The sequence below is a fragment of the Condylura cristata genome, unplaced genomic scaffold, assembly GCF_000260355.1.
Source record: "Condylura cristata isolate star-nosed mole 26May11 unplaced genomic scaffold, ConCri1.0 scaffold00005, whole genome shotgun sequence".
NCBI lineage: Eukaryota > Metazoa > Chordata > Mammalia > Eulipotyphla > Talpidae > Condylura > Condylura cristata.
This window is the reverse complement of record NW_004567106.1, coordinates 45,990,019-46,014,382: the sequence shown is the minus strand read 5'-3', so window position 1 is coordinate 46,014,382 and position 24,364 is coordinate 45,990,019. Positions and strand designations below refer to the sequence as shown.

Here is a 24,364-nt window from a genome sequence, read left to right as displayed (position 1 = left end):
TTACATCATTGTGTATTTCCTGTGAAATTCCCACCACCAGTTCACCTGTGAACCATCACGATAGTCCCTCGTGCTGTTCTCTCCCCTGTTCTGATCCCTTCTTCTTCCCCTCAAAGAATATCTCTGATTTATGGTTGCCTGCTAGCTTTGTTTTTATTGTTATTATTATTATTTTCCCTGGTCCCTTTTGATGAAAGATTACTAAAGCAAGCCTTTAAGTTTCTTTGATGGTAGTATATATTTTTTAAAAAGCAGATTTGCTATTGTTTATACTTGAAAATGACTAATTTTTCAAATATATTCTCTTACCAATTTCACCTTAATAGTATAATTAATTAATTTACATTTGGAAATATTCATTATCTATCAGATCAATATTCTTAACTTTAGTTTAGGATTCCTATTCAAGTCTAGTTAAGTCAGAACCTCAGGCTGGGTTTTGGGCACTGATTGTCTTAATTTTTTAATAGCTTATAATTTCGGTATAACTGATAGACAGCCTACTACACACATTAAACATGGTCAGTTAGATAAGTTCAAACACCTGTTTATACCTGTGAAATCTTAACCACAACCAGGATAGTGAATACATCCAACTGTGAGCCCTAAGCAGCAGCAGCATTGAGAATTACTGCACTGGAGACTCAAAGCCATGGGTTGGTGGCCTTGTATACCTTGTAGCTGTTCTTCTCACCTAAATCTTTAATAATAATAGCACCATTGGTAAAACAGAGGTATATTTCACAGTACAGCAAATTGTCTCATTTGAGGTATAGTTTTTTTCTTTTTCTTCTTTTTTTTTTTTGTAATCCCCTTGGGTTTCCCATCACCAAAGATGGATAGTATTTTAAGACCAAAAAAAAAAAAAACCTTTTTTACGTTGGCTACTCAGTGGCTCACTAAGTTCTTTCTGTTTAGGAATAACTGTCTCCACGTCTTGGGTTGGGTAGCAGTTTGCTCACCTGTCCTGCCTGATTCACTTATTCTTCTGGTAATTTCAAGCTTGGAGAATAATCTGGGTTGAGACTCAGCCTATGCCTCTGATCACATGTAATCAAACAGCCTCCTCAGTGCCAAACTACAATGTGGAACAAAGGTTGTGGGCAGCGTTGTGATCGGGAAAGGTGGGAAGCAGGTATGCAGGTGCGCTGACGCCGGGCAGCCCTCCAGCCTGCAGCCCTCCCAGATCAGCTGATCACAAATCCCGATGAGGGAAATGGACCTTCCTAACTGAATGATGTGCCACATACCACTCGTGTGGGAATTTTACTGATAGCGTTTTAGCCAGTGGTAGTAAAATAGTACATCTGTGGAAAATAATACTAAATATCAGCCAAACGAAATAGCATTAATGGCCTTTCTTAGGAAACTGATTACATGAATTTAATTTCTTCACGTGTACAATCTTACACAGATTATAGTGAGCTTTGTAAAATATTAGTAACGGAAATATTCATCCTGTATCGTTAGATAAGAACAGTGGGTTATTAATCCAATACAAAATGGATGATGCCATTTCTGCTTTGAAAACTGAAAATGCACACAGAACAATAACATACTTGGGAAACACTGGTAATTTTTATTTCTGCTGGGGGAATAAAACATTCACTTTTCACTTTTTGTTTTAACTTTTTTGTACTTTTCACCTTTTATAAAGTGAAAACAATCCTTTTATCAGAAAGAAATTTTACTAAACACAAACTACAAAAATTTACCACTTGCCCCAGGAAGCCCCACTCTAAAACCACCCAGTCAAAAAAATGAGGAACAAACAAAGACATAATTAGCATTCCAGCTTTGAGCTCATGTATGTTATGTAGTAGGCACTCACTAAATGTTTCTTGAGCAATTTGAGTAAATGACTGGAATGAAACAAAATAAATAAATCCTTGCTCAAGTTGGAACTAGTTCAGTTGCCTCTCAGAGTCATCAAAGCAAATTTGTTTTGTTTATTCTATTAAACTCAGGTTGGAGTTTGCAAAGCATTTGTGTTGCTGTTGAAACGTGTTGACATTTCATTTCATTTTGACTGAATCCAACTGTTCTTGGTAAGAGGACTGGGCAGTATGCAAACAAGCAGTTTCTGCATATGGGCTGCTGCAGTAGTTCTTGAAAACTCATCTCAGAAGAGCTTCAATCTGAGGAGTGTTCTCTCTCTCTCATGGGAGAAGACGTGAAATGAGTCCACACACCCTGGGTGTGAAGTAGTTAGGGTGATTCAGGTTCAGTAGGAAATGTGCTTCACGTACCTCTGGTCAACCGTCACTTCTCATTTCTGCAGCTGAAGTTAGCATTCTATCTTTCGCCTTCTGTTCACTGTTAAAGTCTCAATGAAGTTGTTAGTATTTACTGTCTGGTCCCAGCCAGAAGAACGTTCTCCTTCTGAGGACTTCCTGAACACTTTATCTGTACTTCATGTTTTTTCTTTTTTGTCTTTCTCACTACCTCCCTGGTCCCTGGTCCCTCCTTTCCTCTCTCCCTCTTCCTTCCTCCTGCCCCATCTCTGTTCTTGACATGGGTCTCCTACCACTGAATTCCTGTGTACACAGGAGGCTCTCTGATGATTGATTTCTAAGGCTGTAATATCTCTCAGTTCAAGAATACAGAAAGGTTTGTAGAAGTCCTGGCTTTTTGTGTGGAAACTATTTCTACCATGCCCTCTGTGTTTTTGCATATATCTCCCATCTGGAGTTAACTGCCTTTCAAAATTAACTGATGTTTTATGTATCATGTGTCTACCCTTCCTCAGAGTGTTTGCCTATTTGTCCGCTTGGTTAATACCTTCGGCAGAAGTGTAAGAGGCATGCCATACTTGAAGACCCAGACTGAACTGCAAAATCTCTTCCTCTGACGTGGATAAATTTTGGCTTTGGGGTTTTGTTACTGGACTTCTTTGTACCTCAGCATGCTCATGTAGAAAATGGCCTGCCCTGTGCATTATTGTGAGGATTAAAAGGAATAGTGTTGGGGGACCCTTTAGCTCTATATCTGGGCCAAGAAAGCCACTCACTGGATGCTGGGGCACTTGCTTTTTTACTGGCTCCCTCCTTCCATGCCTCAAAACAGGTTCAGAATAAGGAAACTGCACTAAGGCCTGGGTGCCCAAAAACAGCCAGTTTGTGTGATTCAAACTGGTGAAGTAGCAAACTGCCAAATCACACTCATCAACCTCCTAGGCAGTCCCTGTAAAATCACCACAAATATAAGGCCACAGATGCCAAGGGCCTGTTCACTCTGCTTTGCTTAATCAGGGTGAGCTGTCCAAGGAATTCAAAATAACAGAAAATAGACATGGCTAGCATTGAAGCAGCAGGTGGAGTTCATCCGCAGGAAGCTCTGCATGTTGTCAAGTCCTTCACACATCCATAGCCATGGCGGAGGGGAGGGAAGCTTCGCATTTCCTTCTGGCTTTGGATTGGCCGTCTTTTTCCCATCTCTGATGCCAGTGTCTTCTCACAGGATTTAAAAGAGAAGAAAAGTCTCACTGTTCTGGAAGTGCTAGAAAACGTTCCAAAACTTTCTTAGCATTTTCCCTAGCAACAGATCCAGTAACTTCCTCCACATTTTTTCCGGATCGCATTGCCCTTTCTGTACCTACGGGCCACGTAACTGTGAGCCAGTGACCCACTTTCTGTGCTCAGTTTTCTCAACTATTAGATGGGCATAATAAAATCGCCCACCTCATAAGTGAGTGTAAATATATACCAGCCAGTTACGGAAGTGCCTAGTGTGGAGGATGGACTCAATATAAGCTTCCATGCCATCATTTTTTTTTTTTTGAAAGATTTATTTATTTATACAAACAGAGCTGGGGTGTAGGCCAAAGGTGCAGGGCTGGTGAGAGGAGTCACAAAAAACAGAGAGGGGAGCAAAACAGGCCAACTGAGGAGGTACACTGCTGAGGGGAGCAGTGGGCGAGTCAGGAGAGGTCTGCCACGCCATGTGGATCTCCTCAGTGTTAGGGATCAAACTCATGCTGAAGTGGCTTTAGCTTTTTAGTGCTGTGCTTTAACCCACTGCACCACCAGGGAGGGCCTCCATGCCATCATTTTAATGGGTGTGTTTCTGGGTTGGTGGAAGCAACATGGACTTAAAGTCGACAGAGCTAGCCTCGGAGTTGCAGTGTTGACACCATCTTTGGTGAATCATTAAAAAGTCAACGACCTGCACTGGACTTTTTAAAGTCTTTTTTTTTTTTTTTAAAGATTTTTTTATGTATACAGAATTGGGGTTTAGGCCAGAGGTGCAGGGGCAAGAAGAGGCTTCACCAGAGACAGAGTGGGGAAAAGAACAGGCAGATGGGTGAAGTACACTGCTGAGAGGAGCAGCGGGCGGATCAGGAGAGGTCTGTCTCACGGTGTGAGTCACCTCCTGGGCAGGGCATTGAATTCACTGAGGTGCCTACTGTTGACTTGCAGTGGTGCATCCTATCCCATTGTATCACAGGGAGGGCCCTTAAAGTAGCTTTTTAAAGATAGCTCTTAATTTTTTTTTAAGGTAGCTAGAAAAATACTTACTTTTCAGTAATATGTGAGGTTATGTCTAGGGAAATAAACCAAAGGAGGCCACATGGCAAAACATCTGTTCTCTTCATTAATCTGGTTTGTCATTGAGGCTTACTCATCTTTACATTTCTTGTGGTTCCTTGAGCACCATGCCCTTAGTGGGTAAGTTTTGTTTTGCTCTTATTTTATTTTTTTTGTTTTGGAGAGTTGTGACTTAGTGATAGCTCCTAGGAAACATGGCCACTAGATAAAGAAAGGATAAGAACATATGTTAGGAATTTTTTTATTAGCATTAAAGTTTCCATTGAGTCTACTAATGGAAAATTTACAAAGGTAGGCTTTTTAGAAGAAACCGTTTTAGTATGTTCTATGAAACTCTTCCTTTGTTTACTGCTTAACCCCAACAGAGCCATGATGGAAATTGTAGCTATAGCTGAAACATATTTAAACAGTTCTTATTTCATTTTGTTCTTACTGGTTATTTTAAGTTTTCAACACTGAATTGTCTTACCCATTTCCAAACTTAAAGGAAAGGGATGCAATGATTGTTGAATAAGCAGCTTAACAATTCAATACTGCTGAAGAAAAGGGAGCATTCCAAGAACACCTCAGCATGGTTGACAGAGGTTATGTGAAATCAACACATATTGTCATGCTTTGTTTTAATAGCCTGCTCACCAGATTCTCACTCTAGAGCCATCCTTTGCAGAGAGTCGCCTCTGGGAGGTCCATAGGCTGCCCTTTCTTCATGCTTCTTGTAGCTCGTAGGGCAGAAGTTACAATGGTAGGATGGGTTGGAGTTTTTCCAGGTAGGTCCCATGAGAAATTATACCCTCATAGCCTGACAGTAATGGTGGAAAAAACAAAAACTGGGCAAAGCAGACACTTCAGTGTGAGGGAGCACTTCACTGTGGAGCTTTTTACTAGGAGAGATTCCCACAAAGCTTTCTGAAAGCCAAATTAGACAAATAGTGAGATCTATGGAGAACAGTTTCCCTTTGGCAGGGGTACATAGGATAACCCAAAATGACAGATTCTACTAATTTTCATGATCACCTCAGGGAAGACTGAAGCTAACTTGGTGCTGTTTTTGCAGTATGTTTCTCAAACATGACTTCTTGGTCTATTGCACAGATAATTACTCTCACTCCAAAGTTCATGTTGCCAATTATCTCAACTATGACCTAATTTTCTCTAATGATGCTGAAACCTAATTCTTCTGGGTTTTGCCACCTCTATCAAGTAAATGTTAAAACCTTTATCTGGAAAATGAATTGCGTGGTTATGTCGGTTTATGGAGCTATTTTTACCTTCAGGGTGATTTGCAACCAATTTGGAGATTGGTAATTATTAACTGATGTTCTTGCAACTAAAATAAATTCATTAATTGATTAGCAATTTGGTTTTCAGTCTGTTTATACCACTATTTTCTGTGTGAAATAGTGTTCAATATTTTTATTAACGACATGTATGTCACTCTAGATAGCATGCTTGCCTAGTTTGTAGATGACATGAAAGGTGAAGGACATAACAAATATTTTGCAAACACAGAATTGGGAAGTCAAACTTTCTGGTGGCTTGGAATAACAAGCCCACCCTAAAATAGTGAAATATTGTTGTGGTGGAAATAAAGCCTTCCCTTGGTTCTAACAAAAATACTGACATAGAAATGAGTATGTTGTCAAACCTCATTTGCAGCTGTACCAGCATAGTTGATTAACGATATCCTATGATTTAAGAACATATATATTGGACTTCTGGGACTGTAACAGAATGGACTTATTCTGGGCACCCTATAAGGAGGAGGAACTTAGCACAGTGCTCTTCTGTCTGGATCTGGAAAGTGGAAAATGATCAGAATTTGTGACAACTTCAGGAACTGGTTCCTCTTGCCCATAGTCCCTCTTCTGGCCTTTCTGTATAATTCTACATATTCAACAGACTCTCCTCTGCTTTCTCATATCCAGCTCAAATCCTGGAGACAGCTGGCTTGACTGGCTTGACTGATTATCATTTCTTTTCTGGATAGAAATGTTTGTAACAACTTGCCTCGGGGGTCACTCTCCAGTCTGTGGGATCCTCTTGAGCCAGGTGCTCACTCCTGGCCCAATCGCTGGCTACCTCTGCTAAAATAACAGCGTTATCCCCCTTTTCTGAACAGTGGTCTGTGAGGTATTTGCACTAGAATGTGAATATGGGTAGGGTAAATGAAACTGGCCAGGCTTTTATGCTACTGGCCCCTGTGGCTATCACCTGCTGCCTTGATCTTGTTACTGTAGAAGGCAGGTGGGCATGGGGCACCTGTGTCTGACTATGGACAACTGAGCATGGGTATGTACGCTTGTGCACACCTGGTCAGGCTCTAAGGGCAGCGGTAATCAGAGACTGCAGTGGCAGCATGGCTAGGAGAGGATGAGTGATGGCTATGAAAGAGGCCACAGGAGAATACCACAGAAAGCCCAGAAAAAGAGCATATAGAGGGTCTCAGGGGAACTCAAGTTGCTGTCTTCAAGCTGGCTTGTTTCCCCTGCCTACCATTAAAACCTCTGAAAATGATGCCAAGCATTCCAAAATTCTTCAAATGGCCAGAGCTGACGGTAAGCCTACTAGGCCTGGGATGGCTGCAAAACAAGATCCAGTCAGCAAGAGCTCCAGGAAGAGATTCCATGCCATGTAGAACTCCCCTAAAAATGGAACAAGTCAAAGATAAAGAGATGGTTGGATCTGATGACCTTCCAGGATCCTTATAATTCCAAAAATGGGTTTTTATTTTTATTGTCACTGTCTTTCCAGAGTGTCTTAATGAAAACCATCTTTTTGCATTATTATTAAAATGAGCTGTGAAGATAACTCTGCCACATTATAATTATAATGCCTAAGGTATTGGAAACTGTAATGTTTTGCATTAGCCTCTTAAATAAAACATATTAAGCATGTAGGATATTTGTAAATTAAATTTTATTACAGTCAATAGCAATGCTATTTAAAGGAAGAAAATAATTTATATAATGTCCGCGTAATGACATAGCAAACTACAGCAATTATACTTCTCCAAGATGTGTGCAGAAATGTCGCATACATTTTTTTCCAAGTGCATTATAAATGATGTTCCAGAGATTCCAGTAAGGCCTTTAAACTCACCTGTCATGAATGACTGGGTAATTTAGTGATGACTTTTCTGATATTTGCCTGAACGGAAACTCCCAAAATAGTATAATTAAATTTCACCATTGAAACTGTACATGGGTGGGGGAGGGGTGGGGGATGGGGAGGGAAGGATAAAAATCATTCCATAAAATGTCTTCTGCCAACTAGAAATTAGTTGTTTAATTTGAAAAAAATCTTAGGGCATCAGGAAAACTCCATGATGCTACTTTTTCCACTTTCCAACATGGGAACACTTTGTGACAAAAAAGGCCAAACAGCTGTAGGGGGAGTAGCCTTGTCTTCAGATACTTGCTAGCTACATTCCCAGAGGCAATACAGGATTGGGAGAGAATGACTTTGTTAAAATTCTAGTTTCACTGTTTTGAAGGCTGGACGAAGGTCTGAAGGTCAGTTGGCTTCAGTTTTCCTCATTTATAAATTGGGGATAATAATAGTGAGGTCCGAGAGCAATGGGAGGCGCAAAGCCCTTCTTAGCACAGCATCCAGCTTGTGCAGATGCTTAGTAATTTAATGACTAGGGTTATTTTTCTCTTTATCATTACCATAGGGGAGGTGCTTCCCTCACCCCTGAGAGCCAATGGCCTCAACCCCTAGTCAGTACTGGGACTCCCTGTCTTCCTGAGATCCAACCCAGCCTGCAACAGCACTGACTTCAGTTGCCCTTTATTGGACAACTGAAGATTGGACTCTATCCTGTTCTTGATACTTTGCATGGAGGTCTCCTTGCCTGTCACTGTACCTCTATAAGTCTTCAGTTCCTTCAAAGTAATAAGGTTTTAAATTTTGGATGCTATTAATTTAAATTTTTTTCAACAAACTTAGTTATCTGGTACAAAATGTGAAAAGACAGAATGTGTAAAGCCAGAACTTCTTCCTTGATTTTCTCTCCTTTGGAAAAATGTACAAATTTAGGTTCTAGCCCACCCGAGAGTCTGACCTCCTGGGTTACAGTTTTATTTGACGTGGAGGGGGCAAAACTTGGTTTTATTTATTTATTTTTGTTGAAGTAGCATTGGTTTGCAATGTTGTATGTGACTTAGGAGAATAGGTTCACCCCTCAAATCATCAGTGTTTTTAAAAGCTCGCCCAGTGTTGCTCATGTGCAGGCAGGGTTGAGAAGCACTTAGCAAGCTCAAGGTCATATGTTGACGATGGAGGAAGGTTTACAAGTCCCAGCTTCTCTTCTCTTCAGTACAGACTGACCCTCAAGTTCTGGTTCAAAAGAGGTTTTCTGAACAGTACTTGCAATGATTTTTTGCCCTTTCTCATAAAAGCTAGGTGTTAAATAAACACACCACAAGTCTGTTTGCCCACTTCACTTTAATTAAGATTTCTTTCTGTGTATTTTCTACCTTCACTTTATGCTTGTTTTCTTACAATGGCGTGTTCATCAACTCCTTGATTCCCTGATGCCTTCTTTTCTCATTGCCTTCAGAGCCACCTCTAAAATGTAATTGCATTGCTGAGTTCCTCTCTGACATAGTCAACCTTGATCAAATACTTAGTTCTTCATTGTTTGTTCTTTTCAACCTCTATTAGATTCTCCCCAGCTGCAGCCTGTGTGTTGATGTGATTGTAAAGTACAATGTATTCCCATGAAGAATGAGAGTAGAATAAGATCAAATGCCTCTTTTTCATTTTTCATTTGTGGCACAGTTGTTTCCTGCTATTAAGGGTCTTTCAGATTTCTATTCTATACCAAAATGGAACTGGAATTATGTTTCCTTTTTTCATTACCTGTTGCCATTCAGTTGCTTAACCTTTCTTAGACGTTGGTGTCCTCAAGTACAGTAATACTTGGCTAACGTTAACTATGGAATTTACTATGTATTAAGTTCTCCCATGTCAACTTGAGTAGGAAGTAGAAAGAAATCTCAGCTTCATAGAATTAATTAACCCAAAACAACTTGCACTGTTCTGTGTTTTTCCCTCTCGTCAGGAGTCTTTGTGGTATTCTTCTTCAGCACTCCCTATTCCTTTTGGCTGAAGACTTTCACCCAAACTGCTCTCAACTGTTGACATTATCCTGAGAAAGGAGGACAGCCTCAAAAATCAGGGAAACAGTCAGAAGAATTTTGGTGCAGTGAATCTTCTGAAGGTGAGTGAATCACTCCTTTCTGTCTTCCAAAGCCTAAATTTGCTGGTCTATGCTTCATGGAAAAGAGTGCATAGAGGAATGTGTCACTTAAAATTCTCTATTAAAAAAAAAAGAGAGTTTTTCTTTTCTAGGAGAATATTTTAATAGTTATGAGGGCAGTCAGTGGATGGTTTTGACCAAGTAAGAATTTATTTAAAGTTATAGCTTCTGATCTGTGATGACTTATTTGAACACACATCCCCTAAAAATTAACTAACATTTTTCTTTTCAGAGAAATTTCTTATGTATTTAGTTTCCCTATGAACCTTCATATCTACCTCATGAAATATCATAGGTTTTCTAGTTTGAAGAAAGGAAGATCAGTTTTTAAACTAGTACTTAAAAAAAAATATGAACCTTAAACTCCTAAAATTTAGGAGAAACTCTCATCCCACTCTCCATTTTAATTCACAGATATTGTTCAAGGTGCTCAGCTTTCCAAAGTTTAGGTCTTTTTCGGCATAAGGTATGTGTTCTCTTGGATTCTTGACTTCAGTGCTCTGGCAGGATACTAGCACTGCTTATGGGAAACCAGAAGGATCTTTCTTGCTTCTGTGAGAGCAGAGCATGGCCCTCCCTTTGGGTTTTCCCAGCTATGACCCGGAGCATGGTTAGGGGAACTGTTCTAACAGAGACTGCTCTGTTTGAGATCAAATCTACCAGAGTTAGATTTTTAAATACATTACTCAGAGCCTTCTTTGAGGGAATGACATGGGTAAAAATTTTAAATTCAAATAATACTCACAATAGTACTATTTTGAGTGAGTTTTATTTAATTACTATGATCTTAATTAGCTTAGTGATTTTTTTTCTTAAGACTTTTGGAAAGTTACAGAATACTCCCTTTATATTTTTTCTAATTCATTCCACTAAATATTTCCAGAAACTTTAAAAAATCAACTTATTGATCACTTTCATTTTTATACACAAAAGAATTAATTCAAAGCTAAACTAAATAACTTACTTAATACTAACAGTCAGAACCAGAACCTTCCTCATCAAACTCATTCTGCCCTTTCTACCTTAACAGTTTTTTTCTTTTTCCAAATCTTTATTGATCTATGAAAGTTTTCTATGTTTTTTGAAATAGGTGTTTTAATTAAATTGGTTTACACTGATGGAACTTGGTTTGGTTAATCCCTGTACATTTAACAAACAGAATTTATTTTAATTCATTGGGTTCCAGTGAAGACTTTATTATTTTTAATTTTTATAATTGAAATTTTCTGACATGGAATTTGCTTTTGATAGCCTGTGTTTTACTATGCTGGTCCCACCACTCAAATGAAAGATTAGAAGAGAAAACCATTTGTGTTTATAGTTGAGAAAGGACCATCACTTCAACATCCACTATCAAGCCAGTTTCACCCTACTGTGTACTTTTAGTAACAGTATATATTATGCACATTCACTAACAGTGCAAGTACTGGCAACCCAGTTTGCTGAAATATCCGATTTGCTTTCCATTTTGTTCCCCCCTTTAAAATAAAGGACTTTCATACATCGAGAAATAAAAAAAGATACTCATCAATTATTTTATAACCAGTACTTTTAAACACAGGACATTTCTGAATTGTCTAAGTAATTTGCAATAGCCTATGAATTTTATGTGTACAGGGAATTTATAGAAATGCTGAGTTGGTGTAACTTTGAGTGATGCAGATACATGCAAGTTGTAGGTGGTCTCAAGGACAATGAATTGTTCTCTGAAATTCACAAATGGTCTGTCACTGCTGTGAAACCAGTGGGCTGTAAATCGCCAGGGTGGTGTACAAAACGTGATTCACTCACCCTGAAAGCTGCCAGTAACAATAGGAGTTTGCATTTGTTTATGTGCAGGATGCAAGGAATATGTGTCCCTAGTTCAGTCGCTCTCTTTATCTGCCTCTTTCTGTCTGTGTCTTTTTCTGTCTCATTCATATTCTTCTTTGTGTGACCGATATATACGGATAAGCTGTTGACAGTTTGTTTTATGGGCCAGCAGTAGAAACAGTGTAACATGGATGTGGGAAGCAGGTGAATGCCCCTTCATTCGCTAAGGGGTTAGATCTGTGGGGAGACGCTGTCTGCATGACTTGGTGACAGTGGGCAGAAGGACATGAGCAGGGGTGGGAAGGTATGCAGGCTGCTGTAGGCAGTGAGCACAAGCACTATGATGCTGCCAAAGGACATGTCACCACTGTTTTTGTGGCACTGGTGGGGTGGTGATTTGTCTGAACTCTCTTCCTGGGCAGAGTAGAATTCTGCAGCATTGGATGACTGTTGTCTGCACAGATATCAAAGTGTGTGCTGCTAGAGCTGTTATACAAACAAAGCAGTGGACAGAGTCTATGTTAGTCTTGGAATAGCCACTTGCAAGGATTAAGGTTTGAAGCAGTGTTTATGTTGCTTTCCTTTAACCGTGTGGTTAGTGCCCAGAATTCTGCAGGCAGAGGTTGTGCAGGAAAACTCCTACCAGAAGCCAGACCCCATGTGTGAGCTGGCAGAGTGACACCTTTGAGTGGGCAGCCTTCCAGTGGGCTTGAATAATATTTAACAGTAAAATGTGTTAGCCTCTGCCCTTCTGTAGTGTGGGATTTTAAAAAGAAAGAATAGAGAAAATGCTGAGCCACCAACTTTTGATATACATTGAGTCCCGCCATAGAGGTCATAGACTTTGCATCAGCAGTTTGTGGGTCATTTCAGTAGAGAACAATGACAACGGATTTCTGATCAGATAATGTTCTACTACATTTGAATTTTCACTTTCCACTGCCTTTTGTTGTTTGGGTACTTTTGAAAATATTCTTGATTCAGGTTTATTATTAGCTCTTTGAACTCCAGCTTCTACACTAATATCTTCCTGCTTGTGTTAAAATTAAAATGGTGACTAGAGAATTTATTTTTGCATGCATTAATAGAATAGCAAGGCAGCATAATATGAATTAATGACTCTTCACATTTTCCCATAATATAAACTGGATTTGTTATCCCTGGGAGATCTATTTCAAATTCATGCCTTAATCAACCATTCTTGCTAGTTGTTGACTGTCTTGCTTTTTAAAAACCTCTACATAATAGACAAATAAAAATAATGGATGATTTTGATCTTAAACTTTTAAAACATTTGATTTTTCTCATTATAAAATGCAAAATGGAAGTAGCATTTCCTCTTCACAAGTATTTGTATCTGTGCAATTTCTTAAAGGCCAGGGCAATCCTTAGGCATTATGATTTTTTAATGTGGTTTAGAAAATAGAAATATATAAGGAAAGGTTGAAGATTAAAAAATTCACTGAGAATGCAGAACTGATAGGGCTTTTTTTTTTTTTTAAGATTTATTTATTTATGCATACAGAACTGGGGTAGAGTCCAGAGGTGCAGGGGCGGTGAGAAGATTCACCAGAGAGAGAGTGGGGGAGCAGAACAGGCTGACTGACAAAGTACCCTGCTGAAGGGAGCAGTGTGTGGGTCAGGAGAGGTCTGCTGCACCATGTGGGTCACCACCAGGGTGGGGATCAAACTCACGATGAAGTGACTTTAGCTTCTTAATGCTTTAACCTGCTGTGCCACCAGGGAGGGCCCTGACAGGGCTTATTTATTCTTTGTAACCACTTTTACTTTGAGGACATTTATATTATCATACTTAATATCATTCCAAAATGACAATATCCACTGGGTAGTAATTATCTATTACCAAAATTTCAAGATATTCTCTCTCCTCTTCTCTTTCCCCTTTTTTTTAATCCAGGTTTTCATGTTTTGTTAAAAGAGTTATGATATTGGTGTGTGTGTCTCATGCAGGCTATGATTACAGAACAGGGACAGAGAAAAAGAGTGTTGGAAAGAGACAAAGAGAGACTGAAAGGCGAGGCAGATATTCCTCATACACATAAACCAAAATTGTATTTGCAGTTCTCTTTCTTGTTCAGTCTATTTATTTGATTTCTCTGGCATTGAAGACTTGAAACCCACAAACAGGCATACAGAACCATAACCTAAGATATGATCAGAAAATAAAGTCACTGTCTTCGAACTTGATGTACCACCCAGGTCCCTTTTGCCAGTCAGGACTGAGACAGCTTCTGTGAGTGTTGACAGGTGAGATCTCCTACTGCTCCCCTCCTTTTGGTGATTGCCCACCAGCCTTCACTAAGTAGAATTGCTCACTAACAGTACACCCACTGTCTCAGGCGATGCACTATCAACTACTGGCCCACTTGGGGACACCCTGGCCCTTGCCCTGGACCAAGATCTGTGTGGTATCTGTGTGTGTGGCTGGGCTTTGTGGTGGCTGCATAGAAGCCAGCCCAGCTTCTCCCACTGCCATGCCCTGTTCTGGCCACTCTCCTACAGGTGTTCAGCCCAAGAGCCTGCAACAGCAAAATTTCTGCATGCAAATTCTCACCTCAGAGTGCAATTTCAGGAAAACTAGACTTGTGGTAGCTACCACACACACAACTTGTAATTTGTGCATGTTTGAGTATGTGGTTTTATATCTTTAAAGCATTCTAATGTGTTACTGGCTCTAGAATCAGAATCAAGATCTGTGATCATCTAACTGAGGCCCTTCCTGTAAAAAATAGGGATCATAATCTACCTGTTAGAGTTGTCAGGATTCAAAAGTAAAATATTTGGTATTTGGCACACAGGAAGTGCTCATTAAATTATAGCTTTTATTTTAATTACCTGTAAGTAACCCATAAATGGTGCACTGGTTTTGACCAATTGGTCGCCATGCAGAAAGCATTTAAATATCAGATTTACTACATATATTAGTGGAGTTTGGAGAGGATGAGATGCATCACCAGCAAATTTAAATAATTACTCATTTTATAAAGTATGTGAAGAAACTGGACAAGGTTCCAAGGGGAATCTAAAATAAGTAAAGAGCAGAAAAGAAAGTCCTATGAGTAAAGCTCATTTAATTTAGAAATTAAAGGACAAGAAATTAAGATGAGAGGACTGAGGCATGCCTTGCCTTCTGCCTTCAATAAGTGAGTTGGGTTTGGGTCCATATAAAGTATATAGTGAAGGAATTTAGTGGTTACCAGAGGGGGGGGAGGAGGGGATGGAGGAGAGAGGCAGAGTGGGTACTGGCACAGAGGGTTTGATGGAGGGTGGGTGGGCACGTGTACTTATGGAGAACCACAGTTGTAACCTCAAATTTCAGATAAAAACAAACACAAATAAGTAAATAAAAATGCAAAATAGAAAAAATATATACTTTATTATCCTGAGCCATTTATTTGTCTCCAGTGCAAACTCTTTTGAAACTCAGATGTTAGGATGACATTGTTAAAAACTCATGAGTGTTAAATACTAGGAAGGAATTTAGAGCAACAGGAAGAAGTCTGGAGCTTTGGAAAATCAGTTTTTTTTAACCAATTAATTATGTTGAGATAAGATTAAAGAGTGGATATAGGGCTAGGTTTTTACACTGACTGTTCTTTTGAAACCACAGTGTCGGAAGATAGATAAGAAAAAGCAATTGTAACATTTCTGAATTACTAATAAACATATTGAATTTTTCATTTTCTCCTTGGCAAGTGCTATAAATTGAAACAAACAGAGATGAAGTGGTGTAGGTGAAAGAGCACTGGACTGGATTCTTTCATGGTCTGGTTCTATCATGGCCATCAAACGTCTATTCATTTCTCGAAACTGTCTGCATAGGCTTTCTTTACATTTTTAGTTTTAGCTCATCTTAGATACATCTCATATTGTAGTATTTTCTTTCAAAAGAAACCCAGAGAACCTGCGTTCAGCGCCTGCTGAGCAGCCAGAGAACCTCATCACCCTTGACCCAAAGTAACTTTGCTTTCTTTTTTTTAAATAATTATTATAAATAGTGTCATCAAATATGAGTTAAAACTATCTACTACCAGTGGAGGTTGCCTCAGTGTTATTGTACTATATGATATTATCTTGGTCTGATTATTAAATAGAGTGCCTAACCCTGTTGATGCAATCAAAATGAATCAATTGAGTTCCCTAACCCATTTTGCTCAGTGTCATTCTTGCCTTGCCTTTTTCTTTCTTTCTTTTCTTTTTTTAGATTTATTTATTTATGCAGACAGAGCTGGGGTACAGGTCTGAGGTGTGGGGCAGTGAGAAGTTTCACCAGAAACAGAGCTGTCATTTCCTTCCTTTTGCCTATTCATCACCTGTTCTTGAACTTAAATCACATATACCACTTCCTAGCTATGATTCTTACTGATGTATCATGATGGTGCTCATTTTTCAGAATAACAATTTCATTTACCCCACTCAGTCTTCAGTGAAACTCAGCAGTGAAAACTGAGTATACACATTCTACATATCAAAGCATTTCAGGCTGTATTCATTGTATTTTATCAGGTTATTGGCCCAAGGATGATGTATAATTGTCTTTCAAGAAAACCAAAGTTGATGAAGTACTTCATGGAAAAGAAGCATTTTTCAACCGCTTATTCTTAATTTTTATTGAATTTTCATCTGCTTTGGCAAGGAAGCCAAGAGTTAGATCTACTCACCAAGAGCCAAATGACTGCTCTTGGGTGTTCAAGATGAAATTTTGTTTTAGTCTCTGAGGGTTGTGTTCATTAGAATTCCTAGGGGCTGTGTGTCCCCAGCACCAGCTATAGATTATCAAACTCCTTGTCTTCATCCCTAAAATGAAAGTTTCACGTTGGCTATCCCACTGCCTCATCCTAATCTTGTTTGTTTTCATTTTAATGTGACAAGAAAAGGCAGCTTTTGCCTTTATTTCTGGTTAGCAGACCTCATAAATATTCATTAGCAGCTTCCCTTTCCAGCAACTATTTTGTAATTTGTTATTTTTAAATGAAATCTGAAGTGAAAAATAACTCCCAATTCTCACTTTAAAATATTTGAGTTGTTAATCTTCATTTTCAAGATTGTGAACCAGATAGGAGTGACTTTTGAAGACCGTCTGCCTGCGGTACATAATTCTAAGAAGGCACATATTGTGTGTGGGTGGCATGAGTGTTGTATATGGTGTGACTTGTGGCTTCTCGGGTGAGCCGATGAGAGGGGGGTGGAAGCATCATTTCCAGAGCATTTTGGGGGCATTGTGCTTGACATGATATCAGTTGTCTCACCTTACCTCCGTGAGGGCATTGTGAGGCAGGTGTTTTTCTCTATACTTTATCAGTCAGGAACCAAAATTTATGAAAGATTAAAGATTTGCTCCAATTCACAAAGCAGGTGATAACAGATCTCATTGAAAAGTGGACATTCATGTTTTTTTCTGTAGACATTGATATTTTGGAGAAATTGCCTTTACAAAGTTGATGTGTTTTTCATTTTGTTTTTTTTTTAAGACAAATCTTACTAACACCTGGGTCGCTTGGAGCATAGCCTGCTGTTTCTGCCTTCACTTGACCCTGTGGCCCAGCATTCACACTTAGAAACCAGACATTGACTCAGTATTACTGTGAATTGTCCTTTGAGTGTTCTTCTTATTAGCAATACTACCAAACCTATTGCTGGAAATGCTTCTACCTTTTTTAAAGAAAGTTCTACATTGCAGAAATGTGTTCCTTCCCTTTCTCCTCTGGAAAACAAAGCAGATGCAGCTCCTGGGAGGCCCTGCAGGGCTCAGCAGCACACAATTAGCAGTTCCCACGCACTCCTCAGCTTCCCAGCTTTCTTGTGTCAGCAGGAAACTCACACTCCCATTTAAGGACTGTTTTTTCCCTAAACTTGACAGTGATTCAGCTAGTCTGTTTCTTGATTGTTGCATAAAATTCCCTCTGTGTCTTCTATTTAATTTGGTTGCTCTGGACAGAAGACCCCACCTTGGTATATTTCTGCCTGGTGTAGAGGTGGGGTTGCCTTGAAGCCACATAAATTTGTAAGGTGCTTTTTAAGACTGCCCAAAACAACTCTTTGTCGCCTCTATCAAATTTTGCTGAAATTTAAAAGACTATTTGCCTTTCGAAACAAAATGAAGGCCCATTTTTGGAACCCAGTAACACTCATAGTTGTCCTTTTATTTGCCAGGCAAGATGTAATTAGACTTCCTATGCAATTTACCACGTGATTTAGGATATGTGATTAAGGGGGGAAAAAAAGCCAAGGGCAGGAGTATTTTTAAATAATCTTGTTTTTTCCCTGAGTGTAAAAGTAATACATATTCATTGGATATAATTTAGAAAATGAACAAAAATGTGGAGAAGAGAATAAAATAACAAAATGGTGATTAACTTTTCAATACACATTTCTGATTTCATATACATATATCTAAACTCATGATGTATTTAGCTATTTGTAACACATTTTTTAATGCCATTAGTCCCTGAAGCATTAATGCCAACCATTTTCTCATTTCCAGTTCTTTCTGTTTTTGGAATGGAATATTACATACATACAAATGAGAGGGAGAATCAGAGGAGCATTTGTGTGGAAACATATCACCTAGATACTGGCCTTGGCTCTGGCATTTGCTAGCTGGAACCATGGTGATGTTACTTAATCTTGTTGTGCCTCAGTTTTTCCATAAATAAAATGGAGATAAAATAGGAATGATGTCCTTCAAGAGAGTATGGTTAGAATAAAACAGAAAAGTGTTAGCTGTCATTACTTTTAAAAATGAATATAATATATATAAAATAAAGAAAATCAAACACAACCAAGATGGGAAATAAAACTATTCTTTTCTTTGTATTTTATTCCTTGTTTAGACGCCTTTCTTTCCTCTTAGAAGTATATATTATACCAGATGACTGTTTCGCTTTACATATTTTGAACCTCATATAACTAATATCACACTAATTTTTAATTAGCATTATGTTTGTGAAATTGATTCAAGGTTTTTTTTTTCTATGACAGTAGAGTATACCACATTTTTTAATCCCTTGAGTTTTTTATTTTATATTTTGTGTGATTATGAACAGTGCTACTCAGGACATGCTTATGCACATCTCCAGGTACATAGCGTGCAAAATCTGTTGCTGTTTTTTTTTCCCCCCAGTGTTTTAAGGACCTAATTGCTGAGCAGTGATATGTAAGCATCTTTAACTTTACTAGTAATGGAGACATTATTTTTTTTGTTTGTTTTTGTTTTTTTTTATTTATTACAAAGTTTATTTTTACATCATTTTGCATATTTTTTTTTCCATCTCGATTGTAATCCCCGCAGGTTTCCCATCACCAAATCACCCCTGTGCCACCACCATAGTCCCGTGCATTTCCCTCCCTTCCCCCCTCCATTTTTGATCCCATTCCCCACTCCACCCCCACAGAATGGGAGACATTATTTTTTGATACTTAAATTTATTTATTTTTCTTACATCATTGTTGATTTTTGGACAGTATTTGCTTTCTCTCCTCAAGTATAGTCCCCGTAGTTCTCCCACCACCATAGCACCTGTGACCCATCACCACAGTCCCTTGTACTTTTCCCTCCTGTTTTAACCCCTTCCCCACCCTCCCTTACCGTATGCTTCAGATCTATTGTCAGCTTGCAAGTTTTGTCTTTTTTCCTAACCCTTTGTTTGGTTTCTCTGTATAAATAAAACGATCTGAGATTTATCTTTTTCCTTCTGACTTACTTTGCCTAGCATAATCCCTTCCAGTTCCATCCATATTGCTGCAAATGGCATGCATTTATCTTTTTTGATCACTGAGTAGTATCCCATTGTGTATATACATTCATACATACATATATATACATGCATATGTGTATGTATATGCCACATCTTCTTAATTTTGGAGTATTTAAGTTGTTTCCATATTCTAGCTATTGCAGATAGTGTACCAATACTAATTCCTCCTGATCACATATTTGATCCATTTCTAATGTTTTGAGGAACCTCCGCACAGCCTCCCATAGTAGCTGAACCAGTAGTAGTGAAGAAGTATTTTCTGAAATGGTTGTACTTTTGTATGCATGCATAAACTGGGATGATTATAAGAGATGAAACATCTGTAGGCAATTTAACTTTTGCTGTGTAGAGATGATAGTTCTTTGCTTTTAAGATATGCTCACTAGAGAACTGTAGTTTTATTATAATATGCCTAGGTGGGGAAGGTGTTATTATTTTCCTTCCTTCTTGGTAAATATGTCTTCCATCAGTACTGGAAAAATCACAGGAATTCTTTCTTTGAGTATTGCCTCCTTTTCCTCTTTGAAATGCTAACTAGACTTACTTAAACCTTCTAGTTTTACTTAGTATAACTTAAGCTCTCATGTTTTCTTTCTGCCTGTGCTATGCATAGACCATACTTCTATGATCTTTTTAATACTGCCTTTATTTGTGTCTAATATGATGGTTAAACACTTTAAAATTCAGACTTAAGGATTTTTTCAGAAGTTTTGTTATTTTGCAAATCTGCCTAATATCTTATGCTTTTGTGATTCAAAACATTTTAATTGTGATAAAATACACATACAACTTTACCATCTTAACCATATCTAAGTATATAGTTCACTTACACACATTGACATTGTTGTGCAACCATGTATGAACACTTTCATCTTTGCAGAATTTAAACTCTATAGCTATTAAATATTCCATATTCTATCCTCACCTCTGGCCTTTCGCAAATGCCATTTCATTTTCTGTCCTATGAATTTGACTATGTTAGCTACTTCAGATAAGCTGAATCATACAATATTTATCTTTTTTTGACTGGCTTATTTTATTTAGCATTTGTTTTCTAGGTTCATTCTTGATGTACCTTATGCTAGAATTTCCCTCCCTTTTAAAGATTGAATAATAGTTTGTTAAATGTCCCCTTGTTTCTATATTTATGTTTTTAACCATTTCAGATACTATATTTTTCTGCAGGATCTGGTAATTGTACCAGTTGAAGTTCTGGGCCATCTAGATTTATTGTTGTCTATTGATTTTTCCTTGTGGTAGCTCATTTCCCTAACTGTTCAATTGTATTATTTATGAAGTTACAATCGAGTGAAGTTATGTAGTCTTTTATTTTGCTGGAAATGGAAATTATAAGCATTTAAAATGCTACTGATTTGGAAGTGTTGGAAACCATATTGCTCTCCTGTTTATAAGCAAAGAGGGAGGGTGGCATCTTGCTCTGGGGTAGACTGCAAAGCAACAGGATTCTGATTTGTCCAGAAGCTTTTCTGATTTATTGAGAATCTAGGAAGAATGGGTAGGCTGTAATAGTATTGTGATACTTCTGGGATTCTTTACTTTCTGAAATATCCTCATTTTCTTCATTTTGATCTTTTCCATTCTTGACTATATGATCCAATCTGAATTTAATAATTTCCTAAAGGAAATGCAGCATTCTCATTGTGAATACTTATAGTCAGGTTTGTTGACACTCATCTCCGATGTCTTTTAATTATCCTTTTCATATGCCTTTCTATTCAAAAGATTGTAAACCAGGTTCCTGAGTGTAAAACTGGTACAGCTGCTTAGGGATTTGTTTGCTAAGTAACTTTTTTTTTTTTGTACTGTTAAGGAGGTTCCTTATGCTCAAATTTTCTGTTTTGAGAATGTGTTCTGCTGATACTTACACTCTGTATGTTCTATTCTCTCCATTAATTTTGCTCTACTAACTGTCTGGCTTTAGTGTCACTGGTAGTGTTAGCAAGATAATTTACAACTATCACTTGTGAAATTTCCTAGTCACATTATTTTGGAAAGTATAACTCAACAGTTGCTTTTATATAACTATAAGAGATTCTAGGAAGAAGGCAGGAAGGTTCTCTCACCAGATTTCCAATATTGCTATTCCCTAACATTCATCTTTAACTGGATCTGAACTGAGAGAGAGAGGAAGAAAAAGGAAATAGCAAAGGAGAATGATGATTAGGCTCTATATGGCCTACACATGTTCTTGGTGGATTTAGGCTGCCAGAAGATGTAAACAGGGGTCATGCCTTTTCAGCAATAGCTCTATCTACTTGTTTTTTTCATCAGGCAGGGAACAAGAACCATCTCAGACTTACCCTACATGCAATGGAAATTAAGAACTTAAACCATAATGTCCCTGTACCAACTTTCTCAAGCAGTATACAGGAAAGTACTCCAATTTTCCCTTTCCTCCTGGCCTTCTTCTCCTAACTCCCCTTTTAAAGCATTATTCTGACCAGTAGATCTAGCATCCAACATTTGGGTAAAATGAACTCTCATAACTTATGTTTAAGGCCTGTCAGTTTCTGCAAAAAGAAGAAAATCTGAATTTTCCTTTTCAATCTGAAAAATAGATGCTTAGTCTTCATAGGAAGCAATAGGTCAAGTCTCTTACTCTATCACACAAAAGTCTGTAATCGTGACAGATTTCTCAGGTCTTTAAGAATAACATCAGTGCATGAAAATCAAGCCAGTCTTTGGAGGCTGATATAAGCAGAAGCTGGTTGGAGAAATATCATTTGTATGATTGCATGTACATATGAATTCTACAAGGTGTGAAAAAGTAATGTTATGAAAGATGTTATATTTTAAGCCTGGAAATGTGGGTGGGCTGCCATCTTGACTAGATTTAAAATTAACCACCGTCTTGAGGCTTTCATTTGTATACATAATGTGGGAGATATATTACAGAAATAGACAGCAAATGTTGGGTTTTCACCCATTTGCTTATGCTGCAACTTAGAAACATATAAAGTTATTTGGTATAATGTCAAGGAAAAGGTGGCTAATGAATGAAATATTTGACTATATGAAAAATGTTATGATTTTATTAATGATTGTAGAAGTGATATAAAGCCTGCTGTTTTATTGTCCTAGGAAGCTTTGACAAAATAGCCTTCTGATATTTTATCTCCTCTCATCAAAAATAATTTTATTGCCATTTATTGGAAAGGATACTTTCTTTACCTGCTAATTCTATGATTTTATTTCTGAAGATTTGAGATACATGGCATGGCAAGTGAGATGACAAGAAAGTTTTCCAAGTATTCAGTAATGTACTCCAAGTCCAGATTGTCTGGAACAGCTTTAACTTGGAACTTCGGGAAACAGTAGCTCAAGTATGGTGTCCCCAAGTTTATACTATTATGTCTATTGAATTCCTTCCTGTTCATTATTTACACTGTATGTTTGGGGCACTTTCAGATAATTTTATGTTTTAAAAATAATGGTAAGGTATAGAGAATATGACTAGTTCCTCCCCACATCTAGGAAATAGTCAGCCACAGATTGAATGGTTATATTTTAAGACAACTGGGTTAAATTTTATGATCTTAACAATCCATTAAGAATTTTTTAAAAAGATCTATTTGTGTATATAGAACTGGGGTACAGGTCAGTGGTGCAAGAGGTAAGATGATTCCCAGAGACAGAGTGGGGAGCAGAACAGGCAGATCGACGAAGTATGCTGCTGAGGGGAGCAATGGGCGGGTCAGGAGAGGTCTGTCATGCCATGTGAGTAATGTCCCTGGCTGGGGATCAAACTTGTGCTCCAGTGGCTGTGGATAGCTTCACAGTGCTGTGCTTAAACCTGTTGCACCACCATGGAGGGCCCAAGAATTGTTTTTAATAATAGTTTATTTTTACATAATTTTTTGCATTTTTCTATCTCAGTTGCAATCATCAAATCACCCATGTGGGGCCCAAGAATTTTTTAAAACTTAATTTTCATTACTACAAAATTATCAAGTAAGGTTGACATTTTTGTTTGTCAGGTAGCATTATCTCCAAGTGTTGCTAAAGATGACGTTCCATACCTGAGAAAATGATATTCCTTTAAAATTTCATTAACAACTCAAAATTTTCAAAGGGAAAATTTAGTACAAATCTGTATGTTAAAGCTTATCAACAAGTTGATATATTTTTAAGAAAGTATGTTAATTGATATGGTAGAATTCAACGATGGATAACTGCTCTGGTGAAGATTTTAGGTAAGACACAGTAGCATCTCATTCTCAGGACTTCTAACCTCCCAAGGGAAGGAATACTTGATATAAGTTAACTTACCTAAAATTCAGGAAAGAAAAAAACCCTATCACTGTGGTATAAAATCTATTAATTAAAATCTATTCAGGAAAATTAAAAAAATGAACTAGTAGTATATATTGCTTTTTCTTTAAGAACAGAATTTAATTAAAGCAACTTAAAATTTTTGTTATTTTTTTAAAGGAAAAATGTTTTCAAAGATTTTTCAGGGGGCTGTACCTCATAAAGTACTTACAAATTTAAAATTTTATCATCAGAAATTCATTCTGTATAACATTTTGATAAATTGGCTAATGTAAATAATCAAAAATTTCACTGGTGTCGTAAAATTTTGTTGGTGAATATGTAAATTTATACATTTAGTAATGGCAGTCTTATGGATATAAAGTTATTTGTTTTAATAGGAATAGTCTTACAGCCTTTGAAAATTCTGAAACTTGTTTACATGAATTATATTATAAATGTGATCAGTTAAATAGTTTCAGATGAAATTGTACAGTCTATGCTGCAATATTCTGTTTTTATAGAGAAAAATCTTTTAATTTGGCTTCACATAGGGGAAATATGTTGAATCCATTTTTTTTATTTTTAAAACTACTTTTATTATGGAAGATTTCAAATTTACATAAAAGTAGAGATGATAGTAAAATATTTCCATCACTCAGTTTTAATGATTCTAATCATTAACTTTTTTT

At 37.6% G+C, this 24,364-nt stretch overlaps 1 protein-coding gene across 12 annotated transcripts in view; it reads left to right on the top strand.

Moving 5' to 3' along the window:
* The first annotated feature begins 9,612 nt into the window (after positions 1-9,612).
* NRCAM (neuronal cell adhesion molecule) overlaps positions 9,613-24,364 on the top strand; it is a 179,243-nt gene continuing 164,491 nt past the window's right edge. For all 12 annotated transcript variants that reach the window (XM_012720888.1, XM_012720886.1, XM_012720880.1 and 9 more), the window contains exon 1: positions 9,613-9,771. The gene's annotated coding sequence lies outside the window, so the exon portion shown is untranslated. The remainder of the gene's footprint in view (positions 9,772-24,364) is intronic.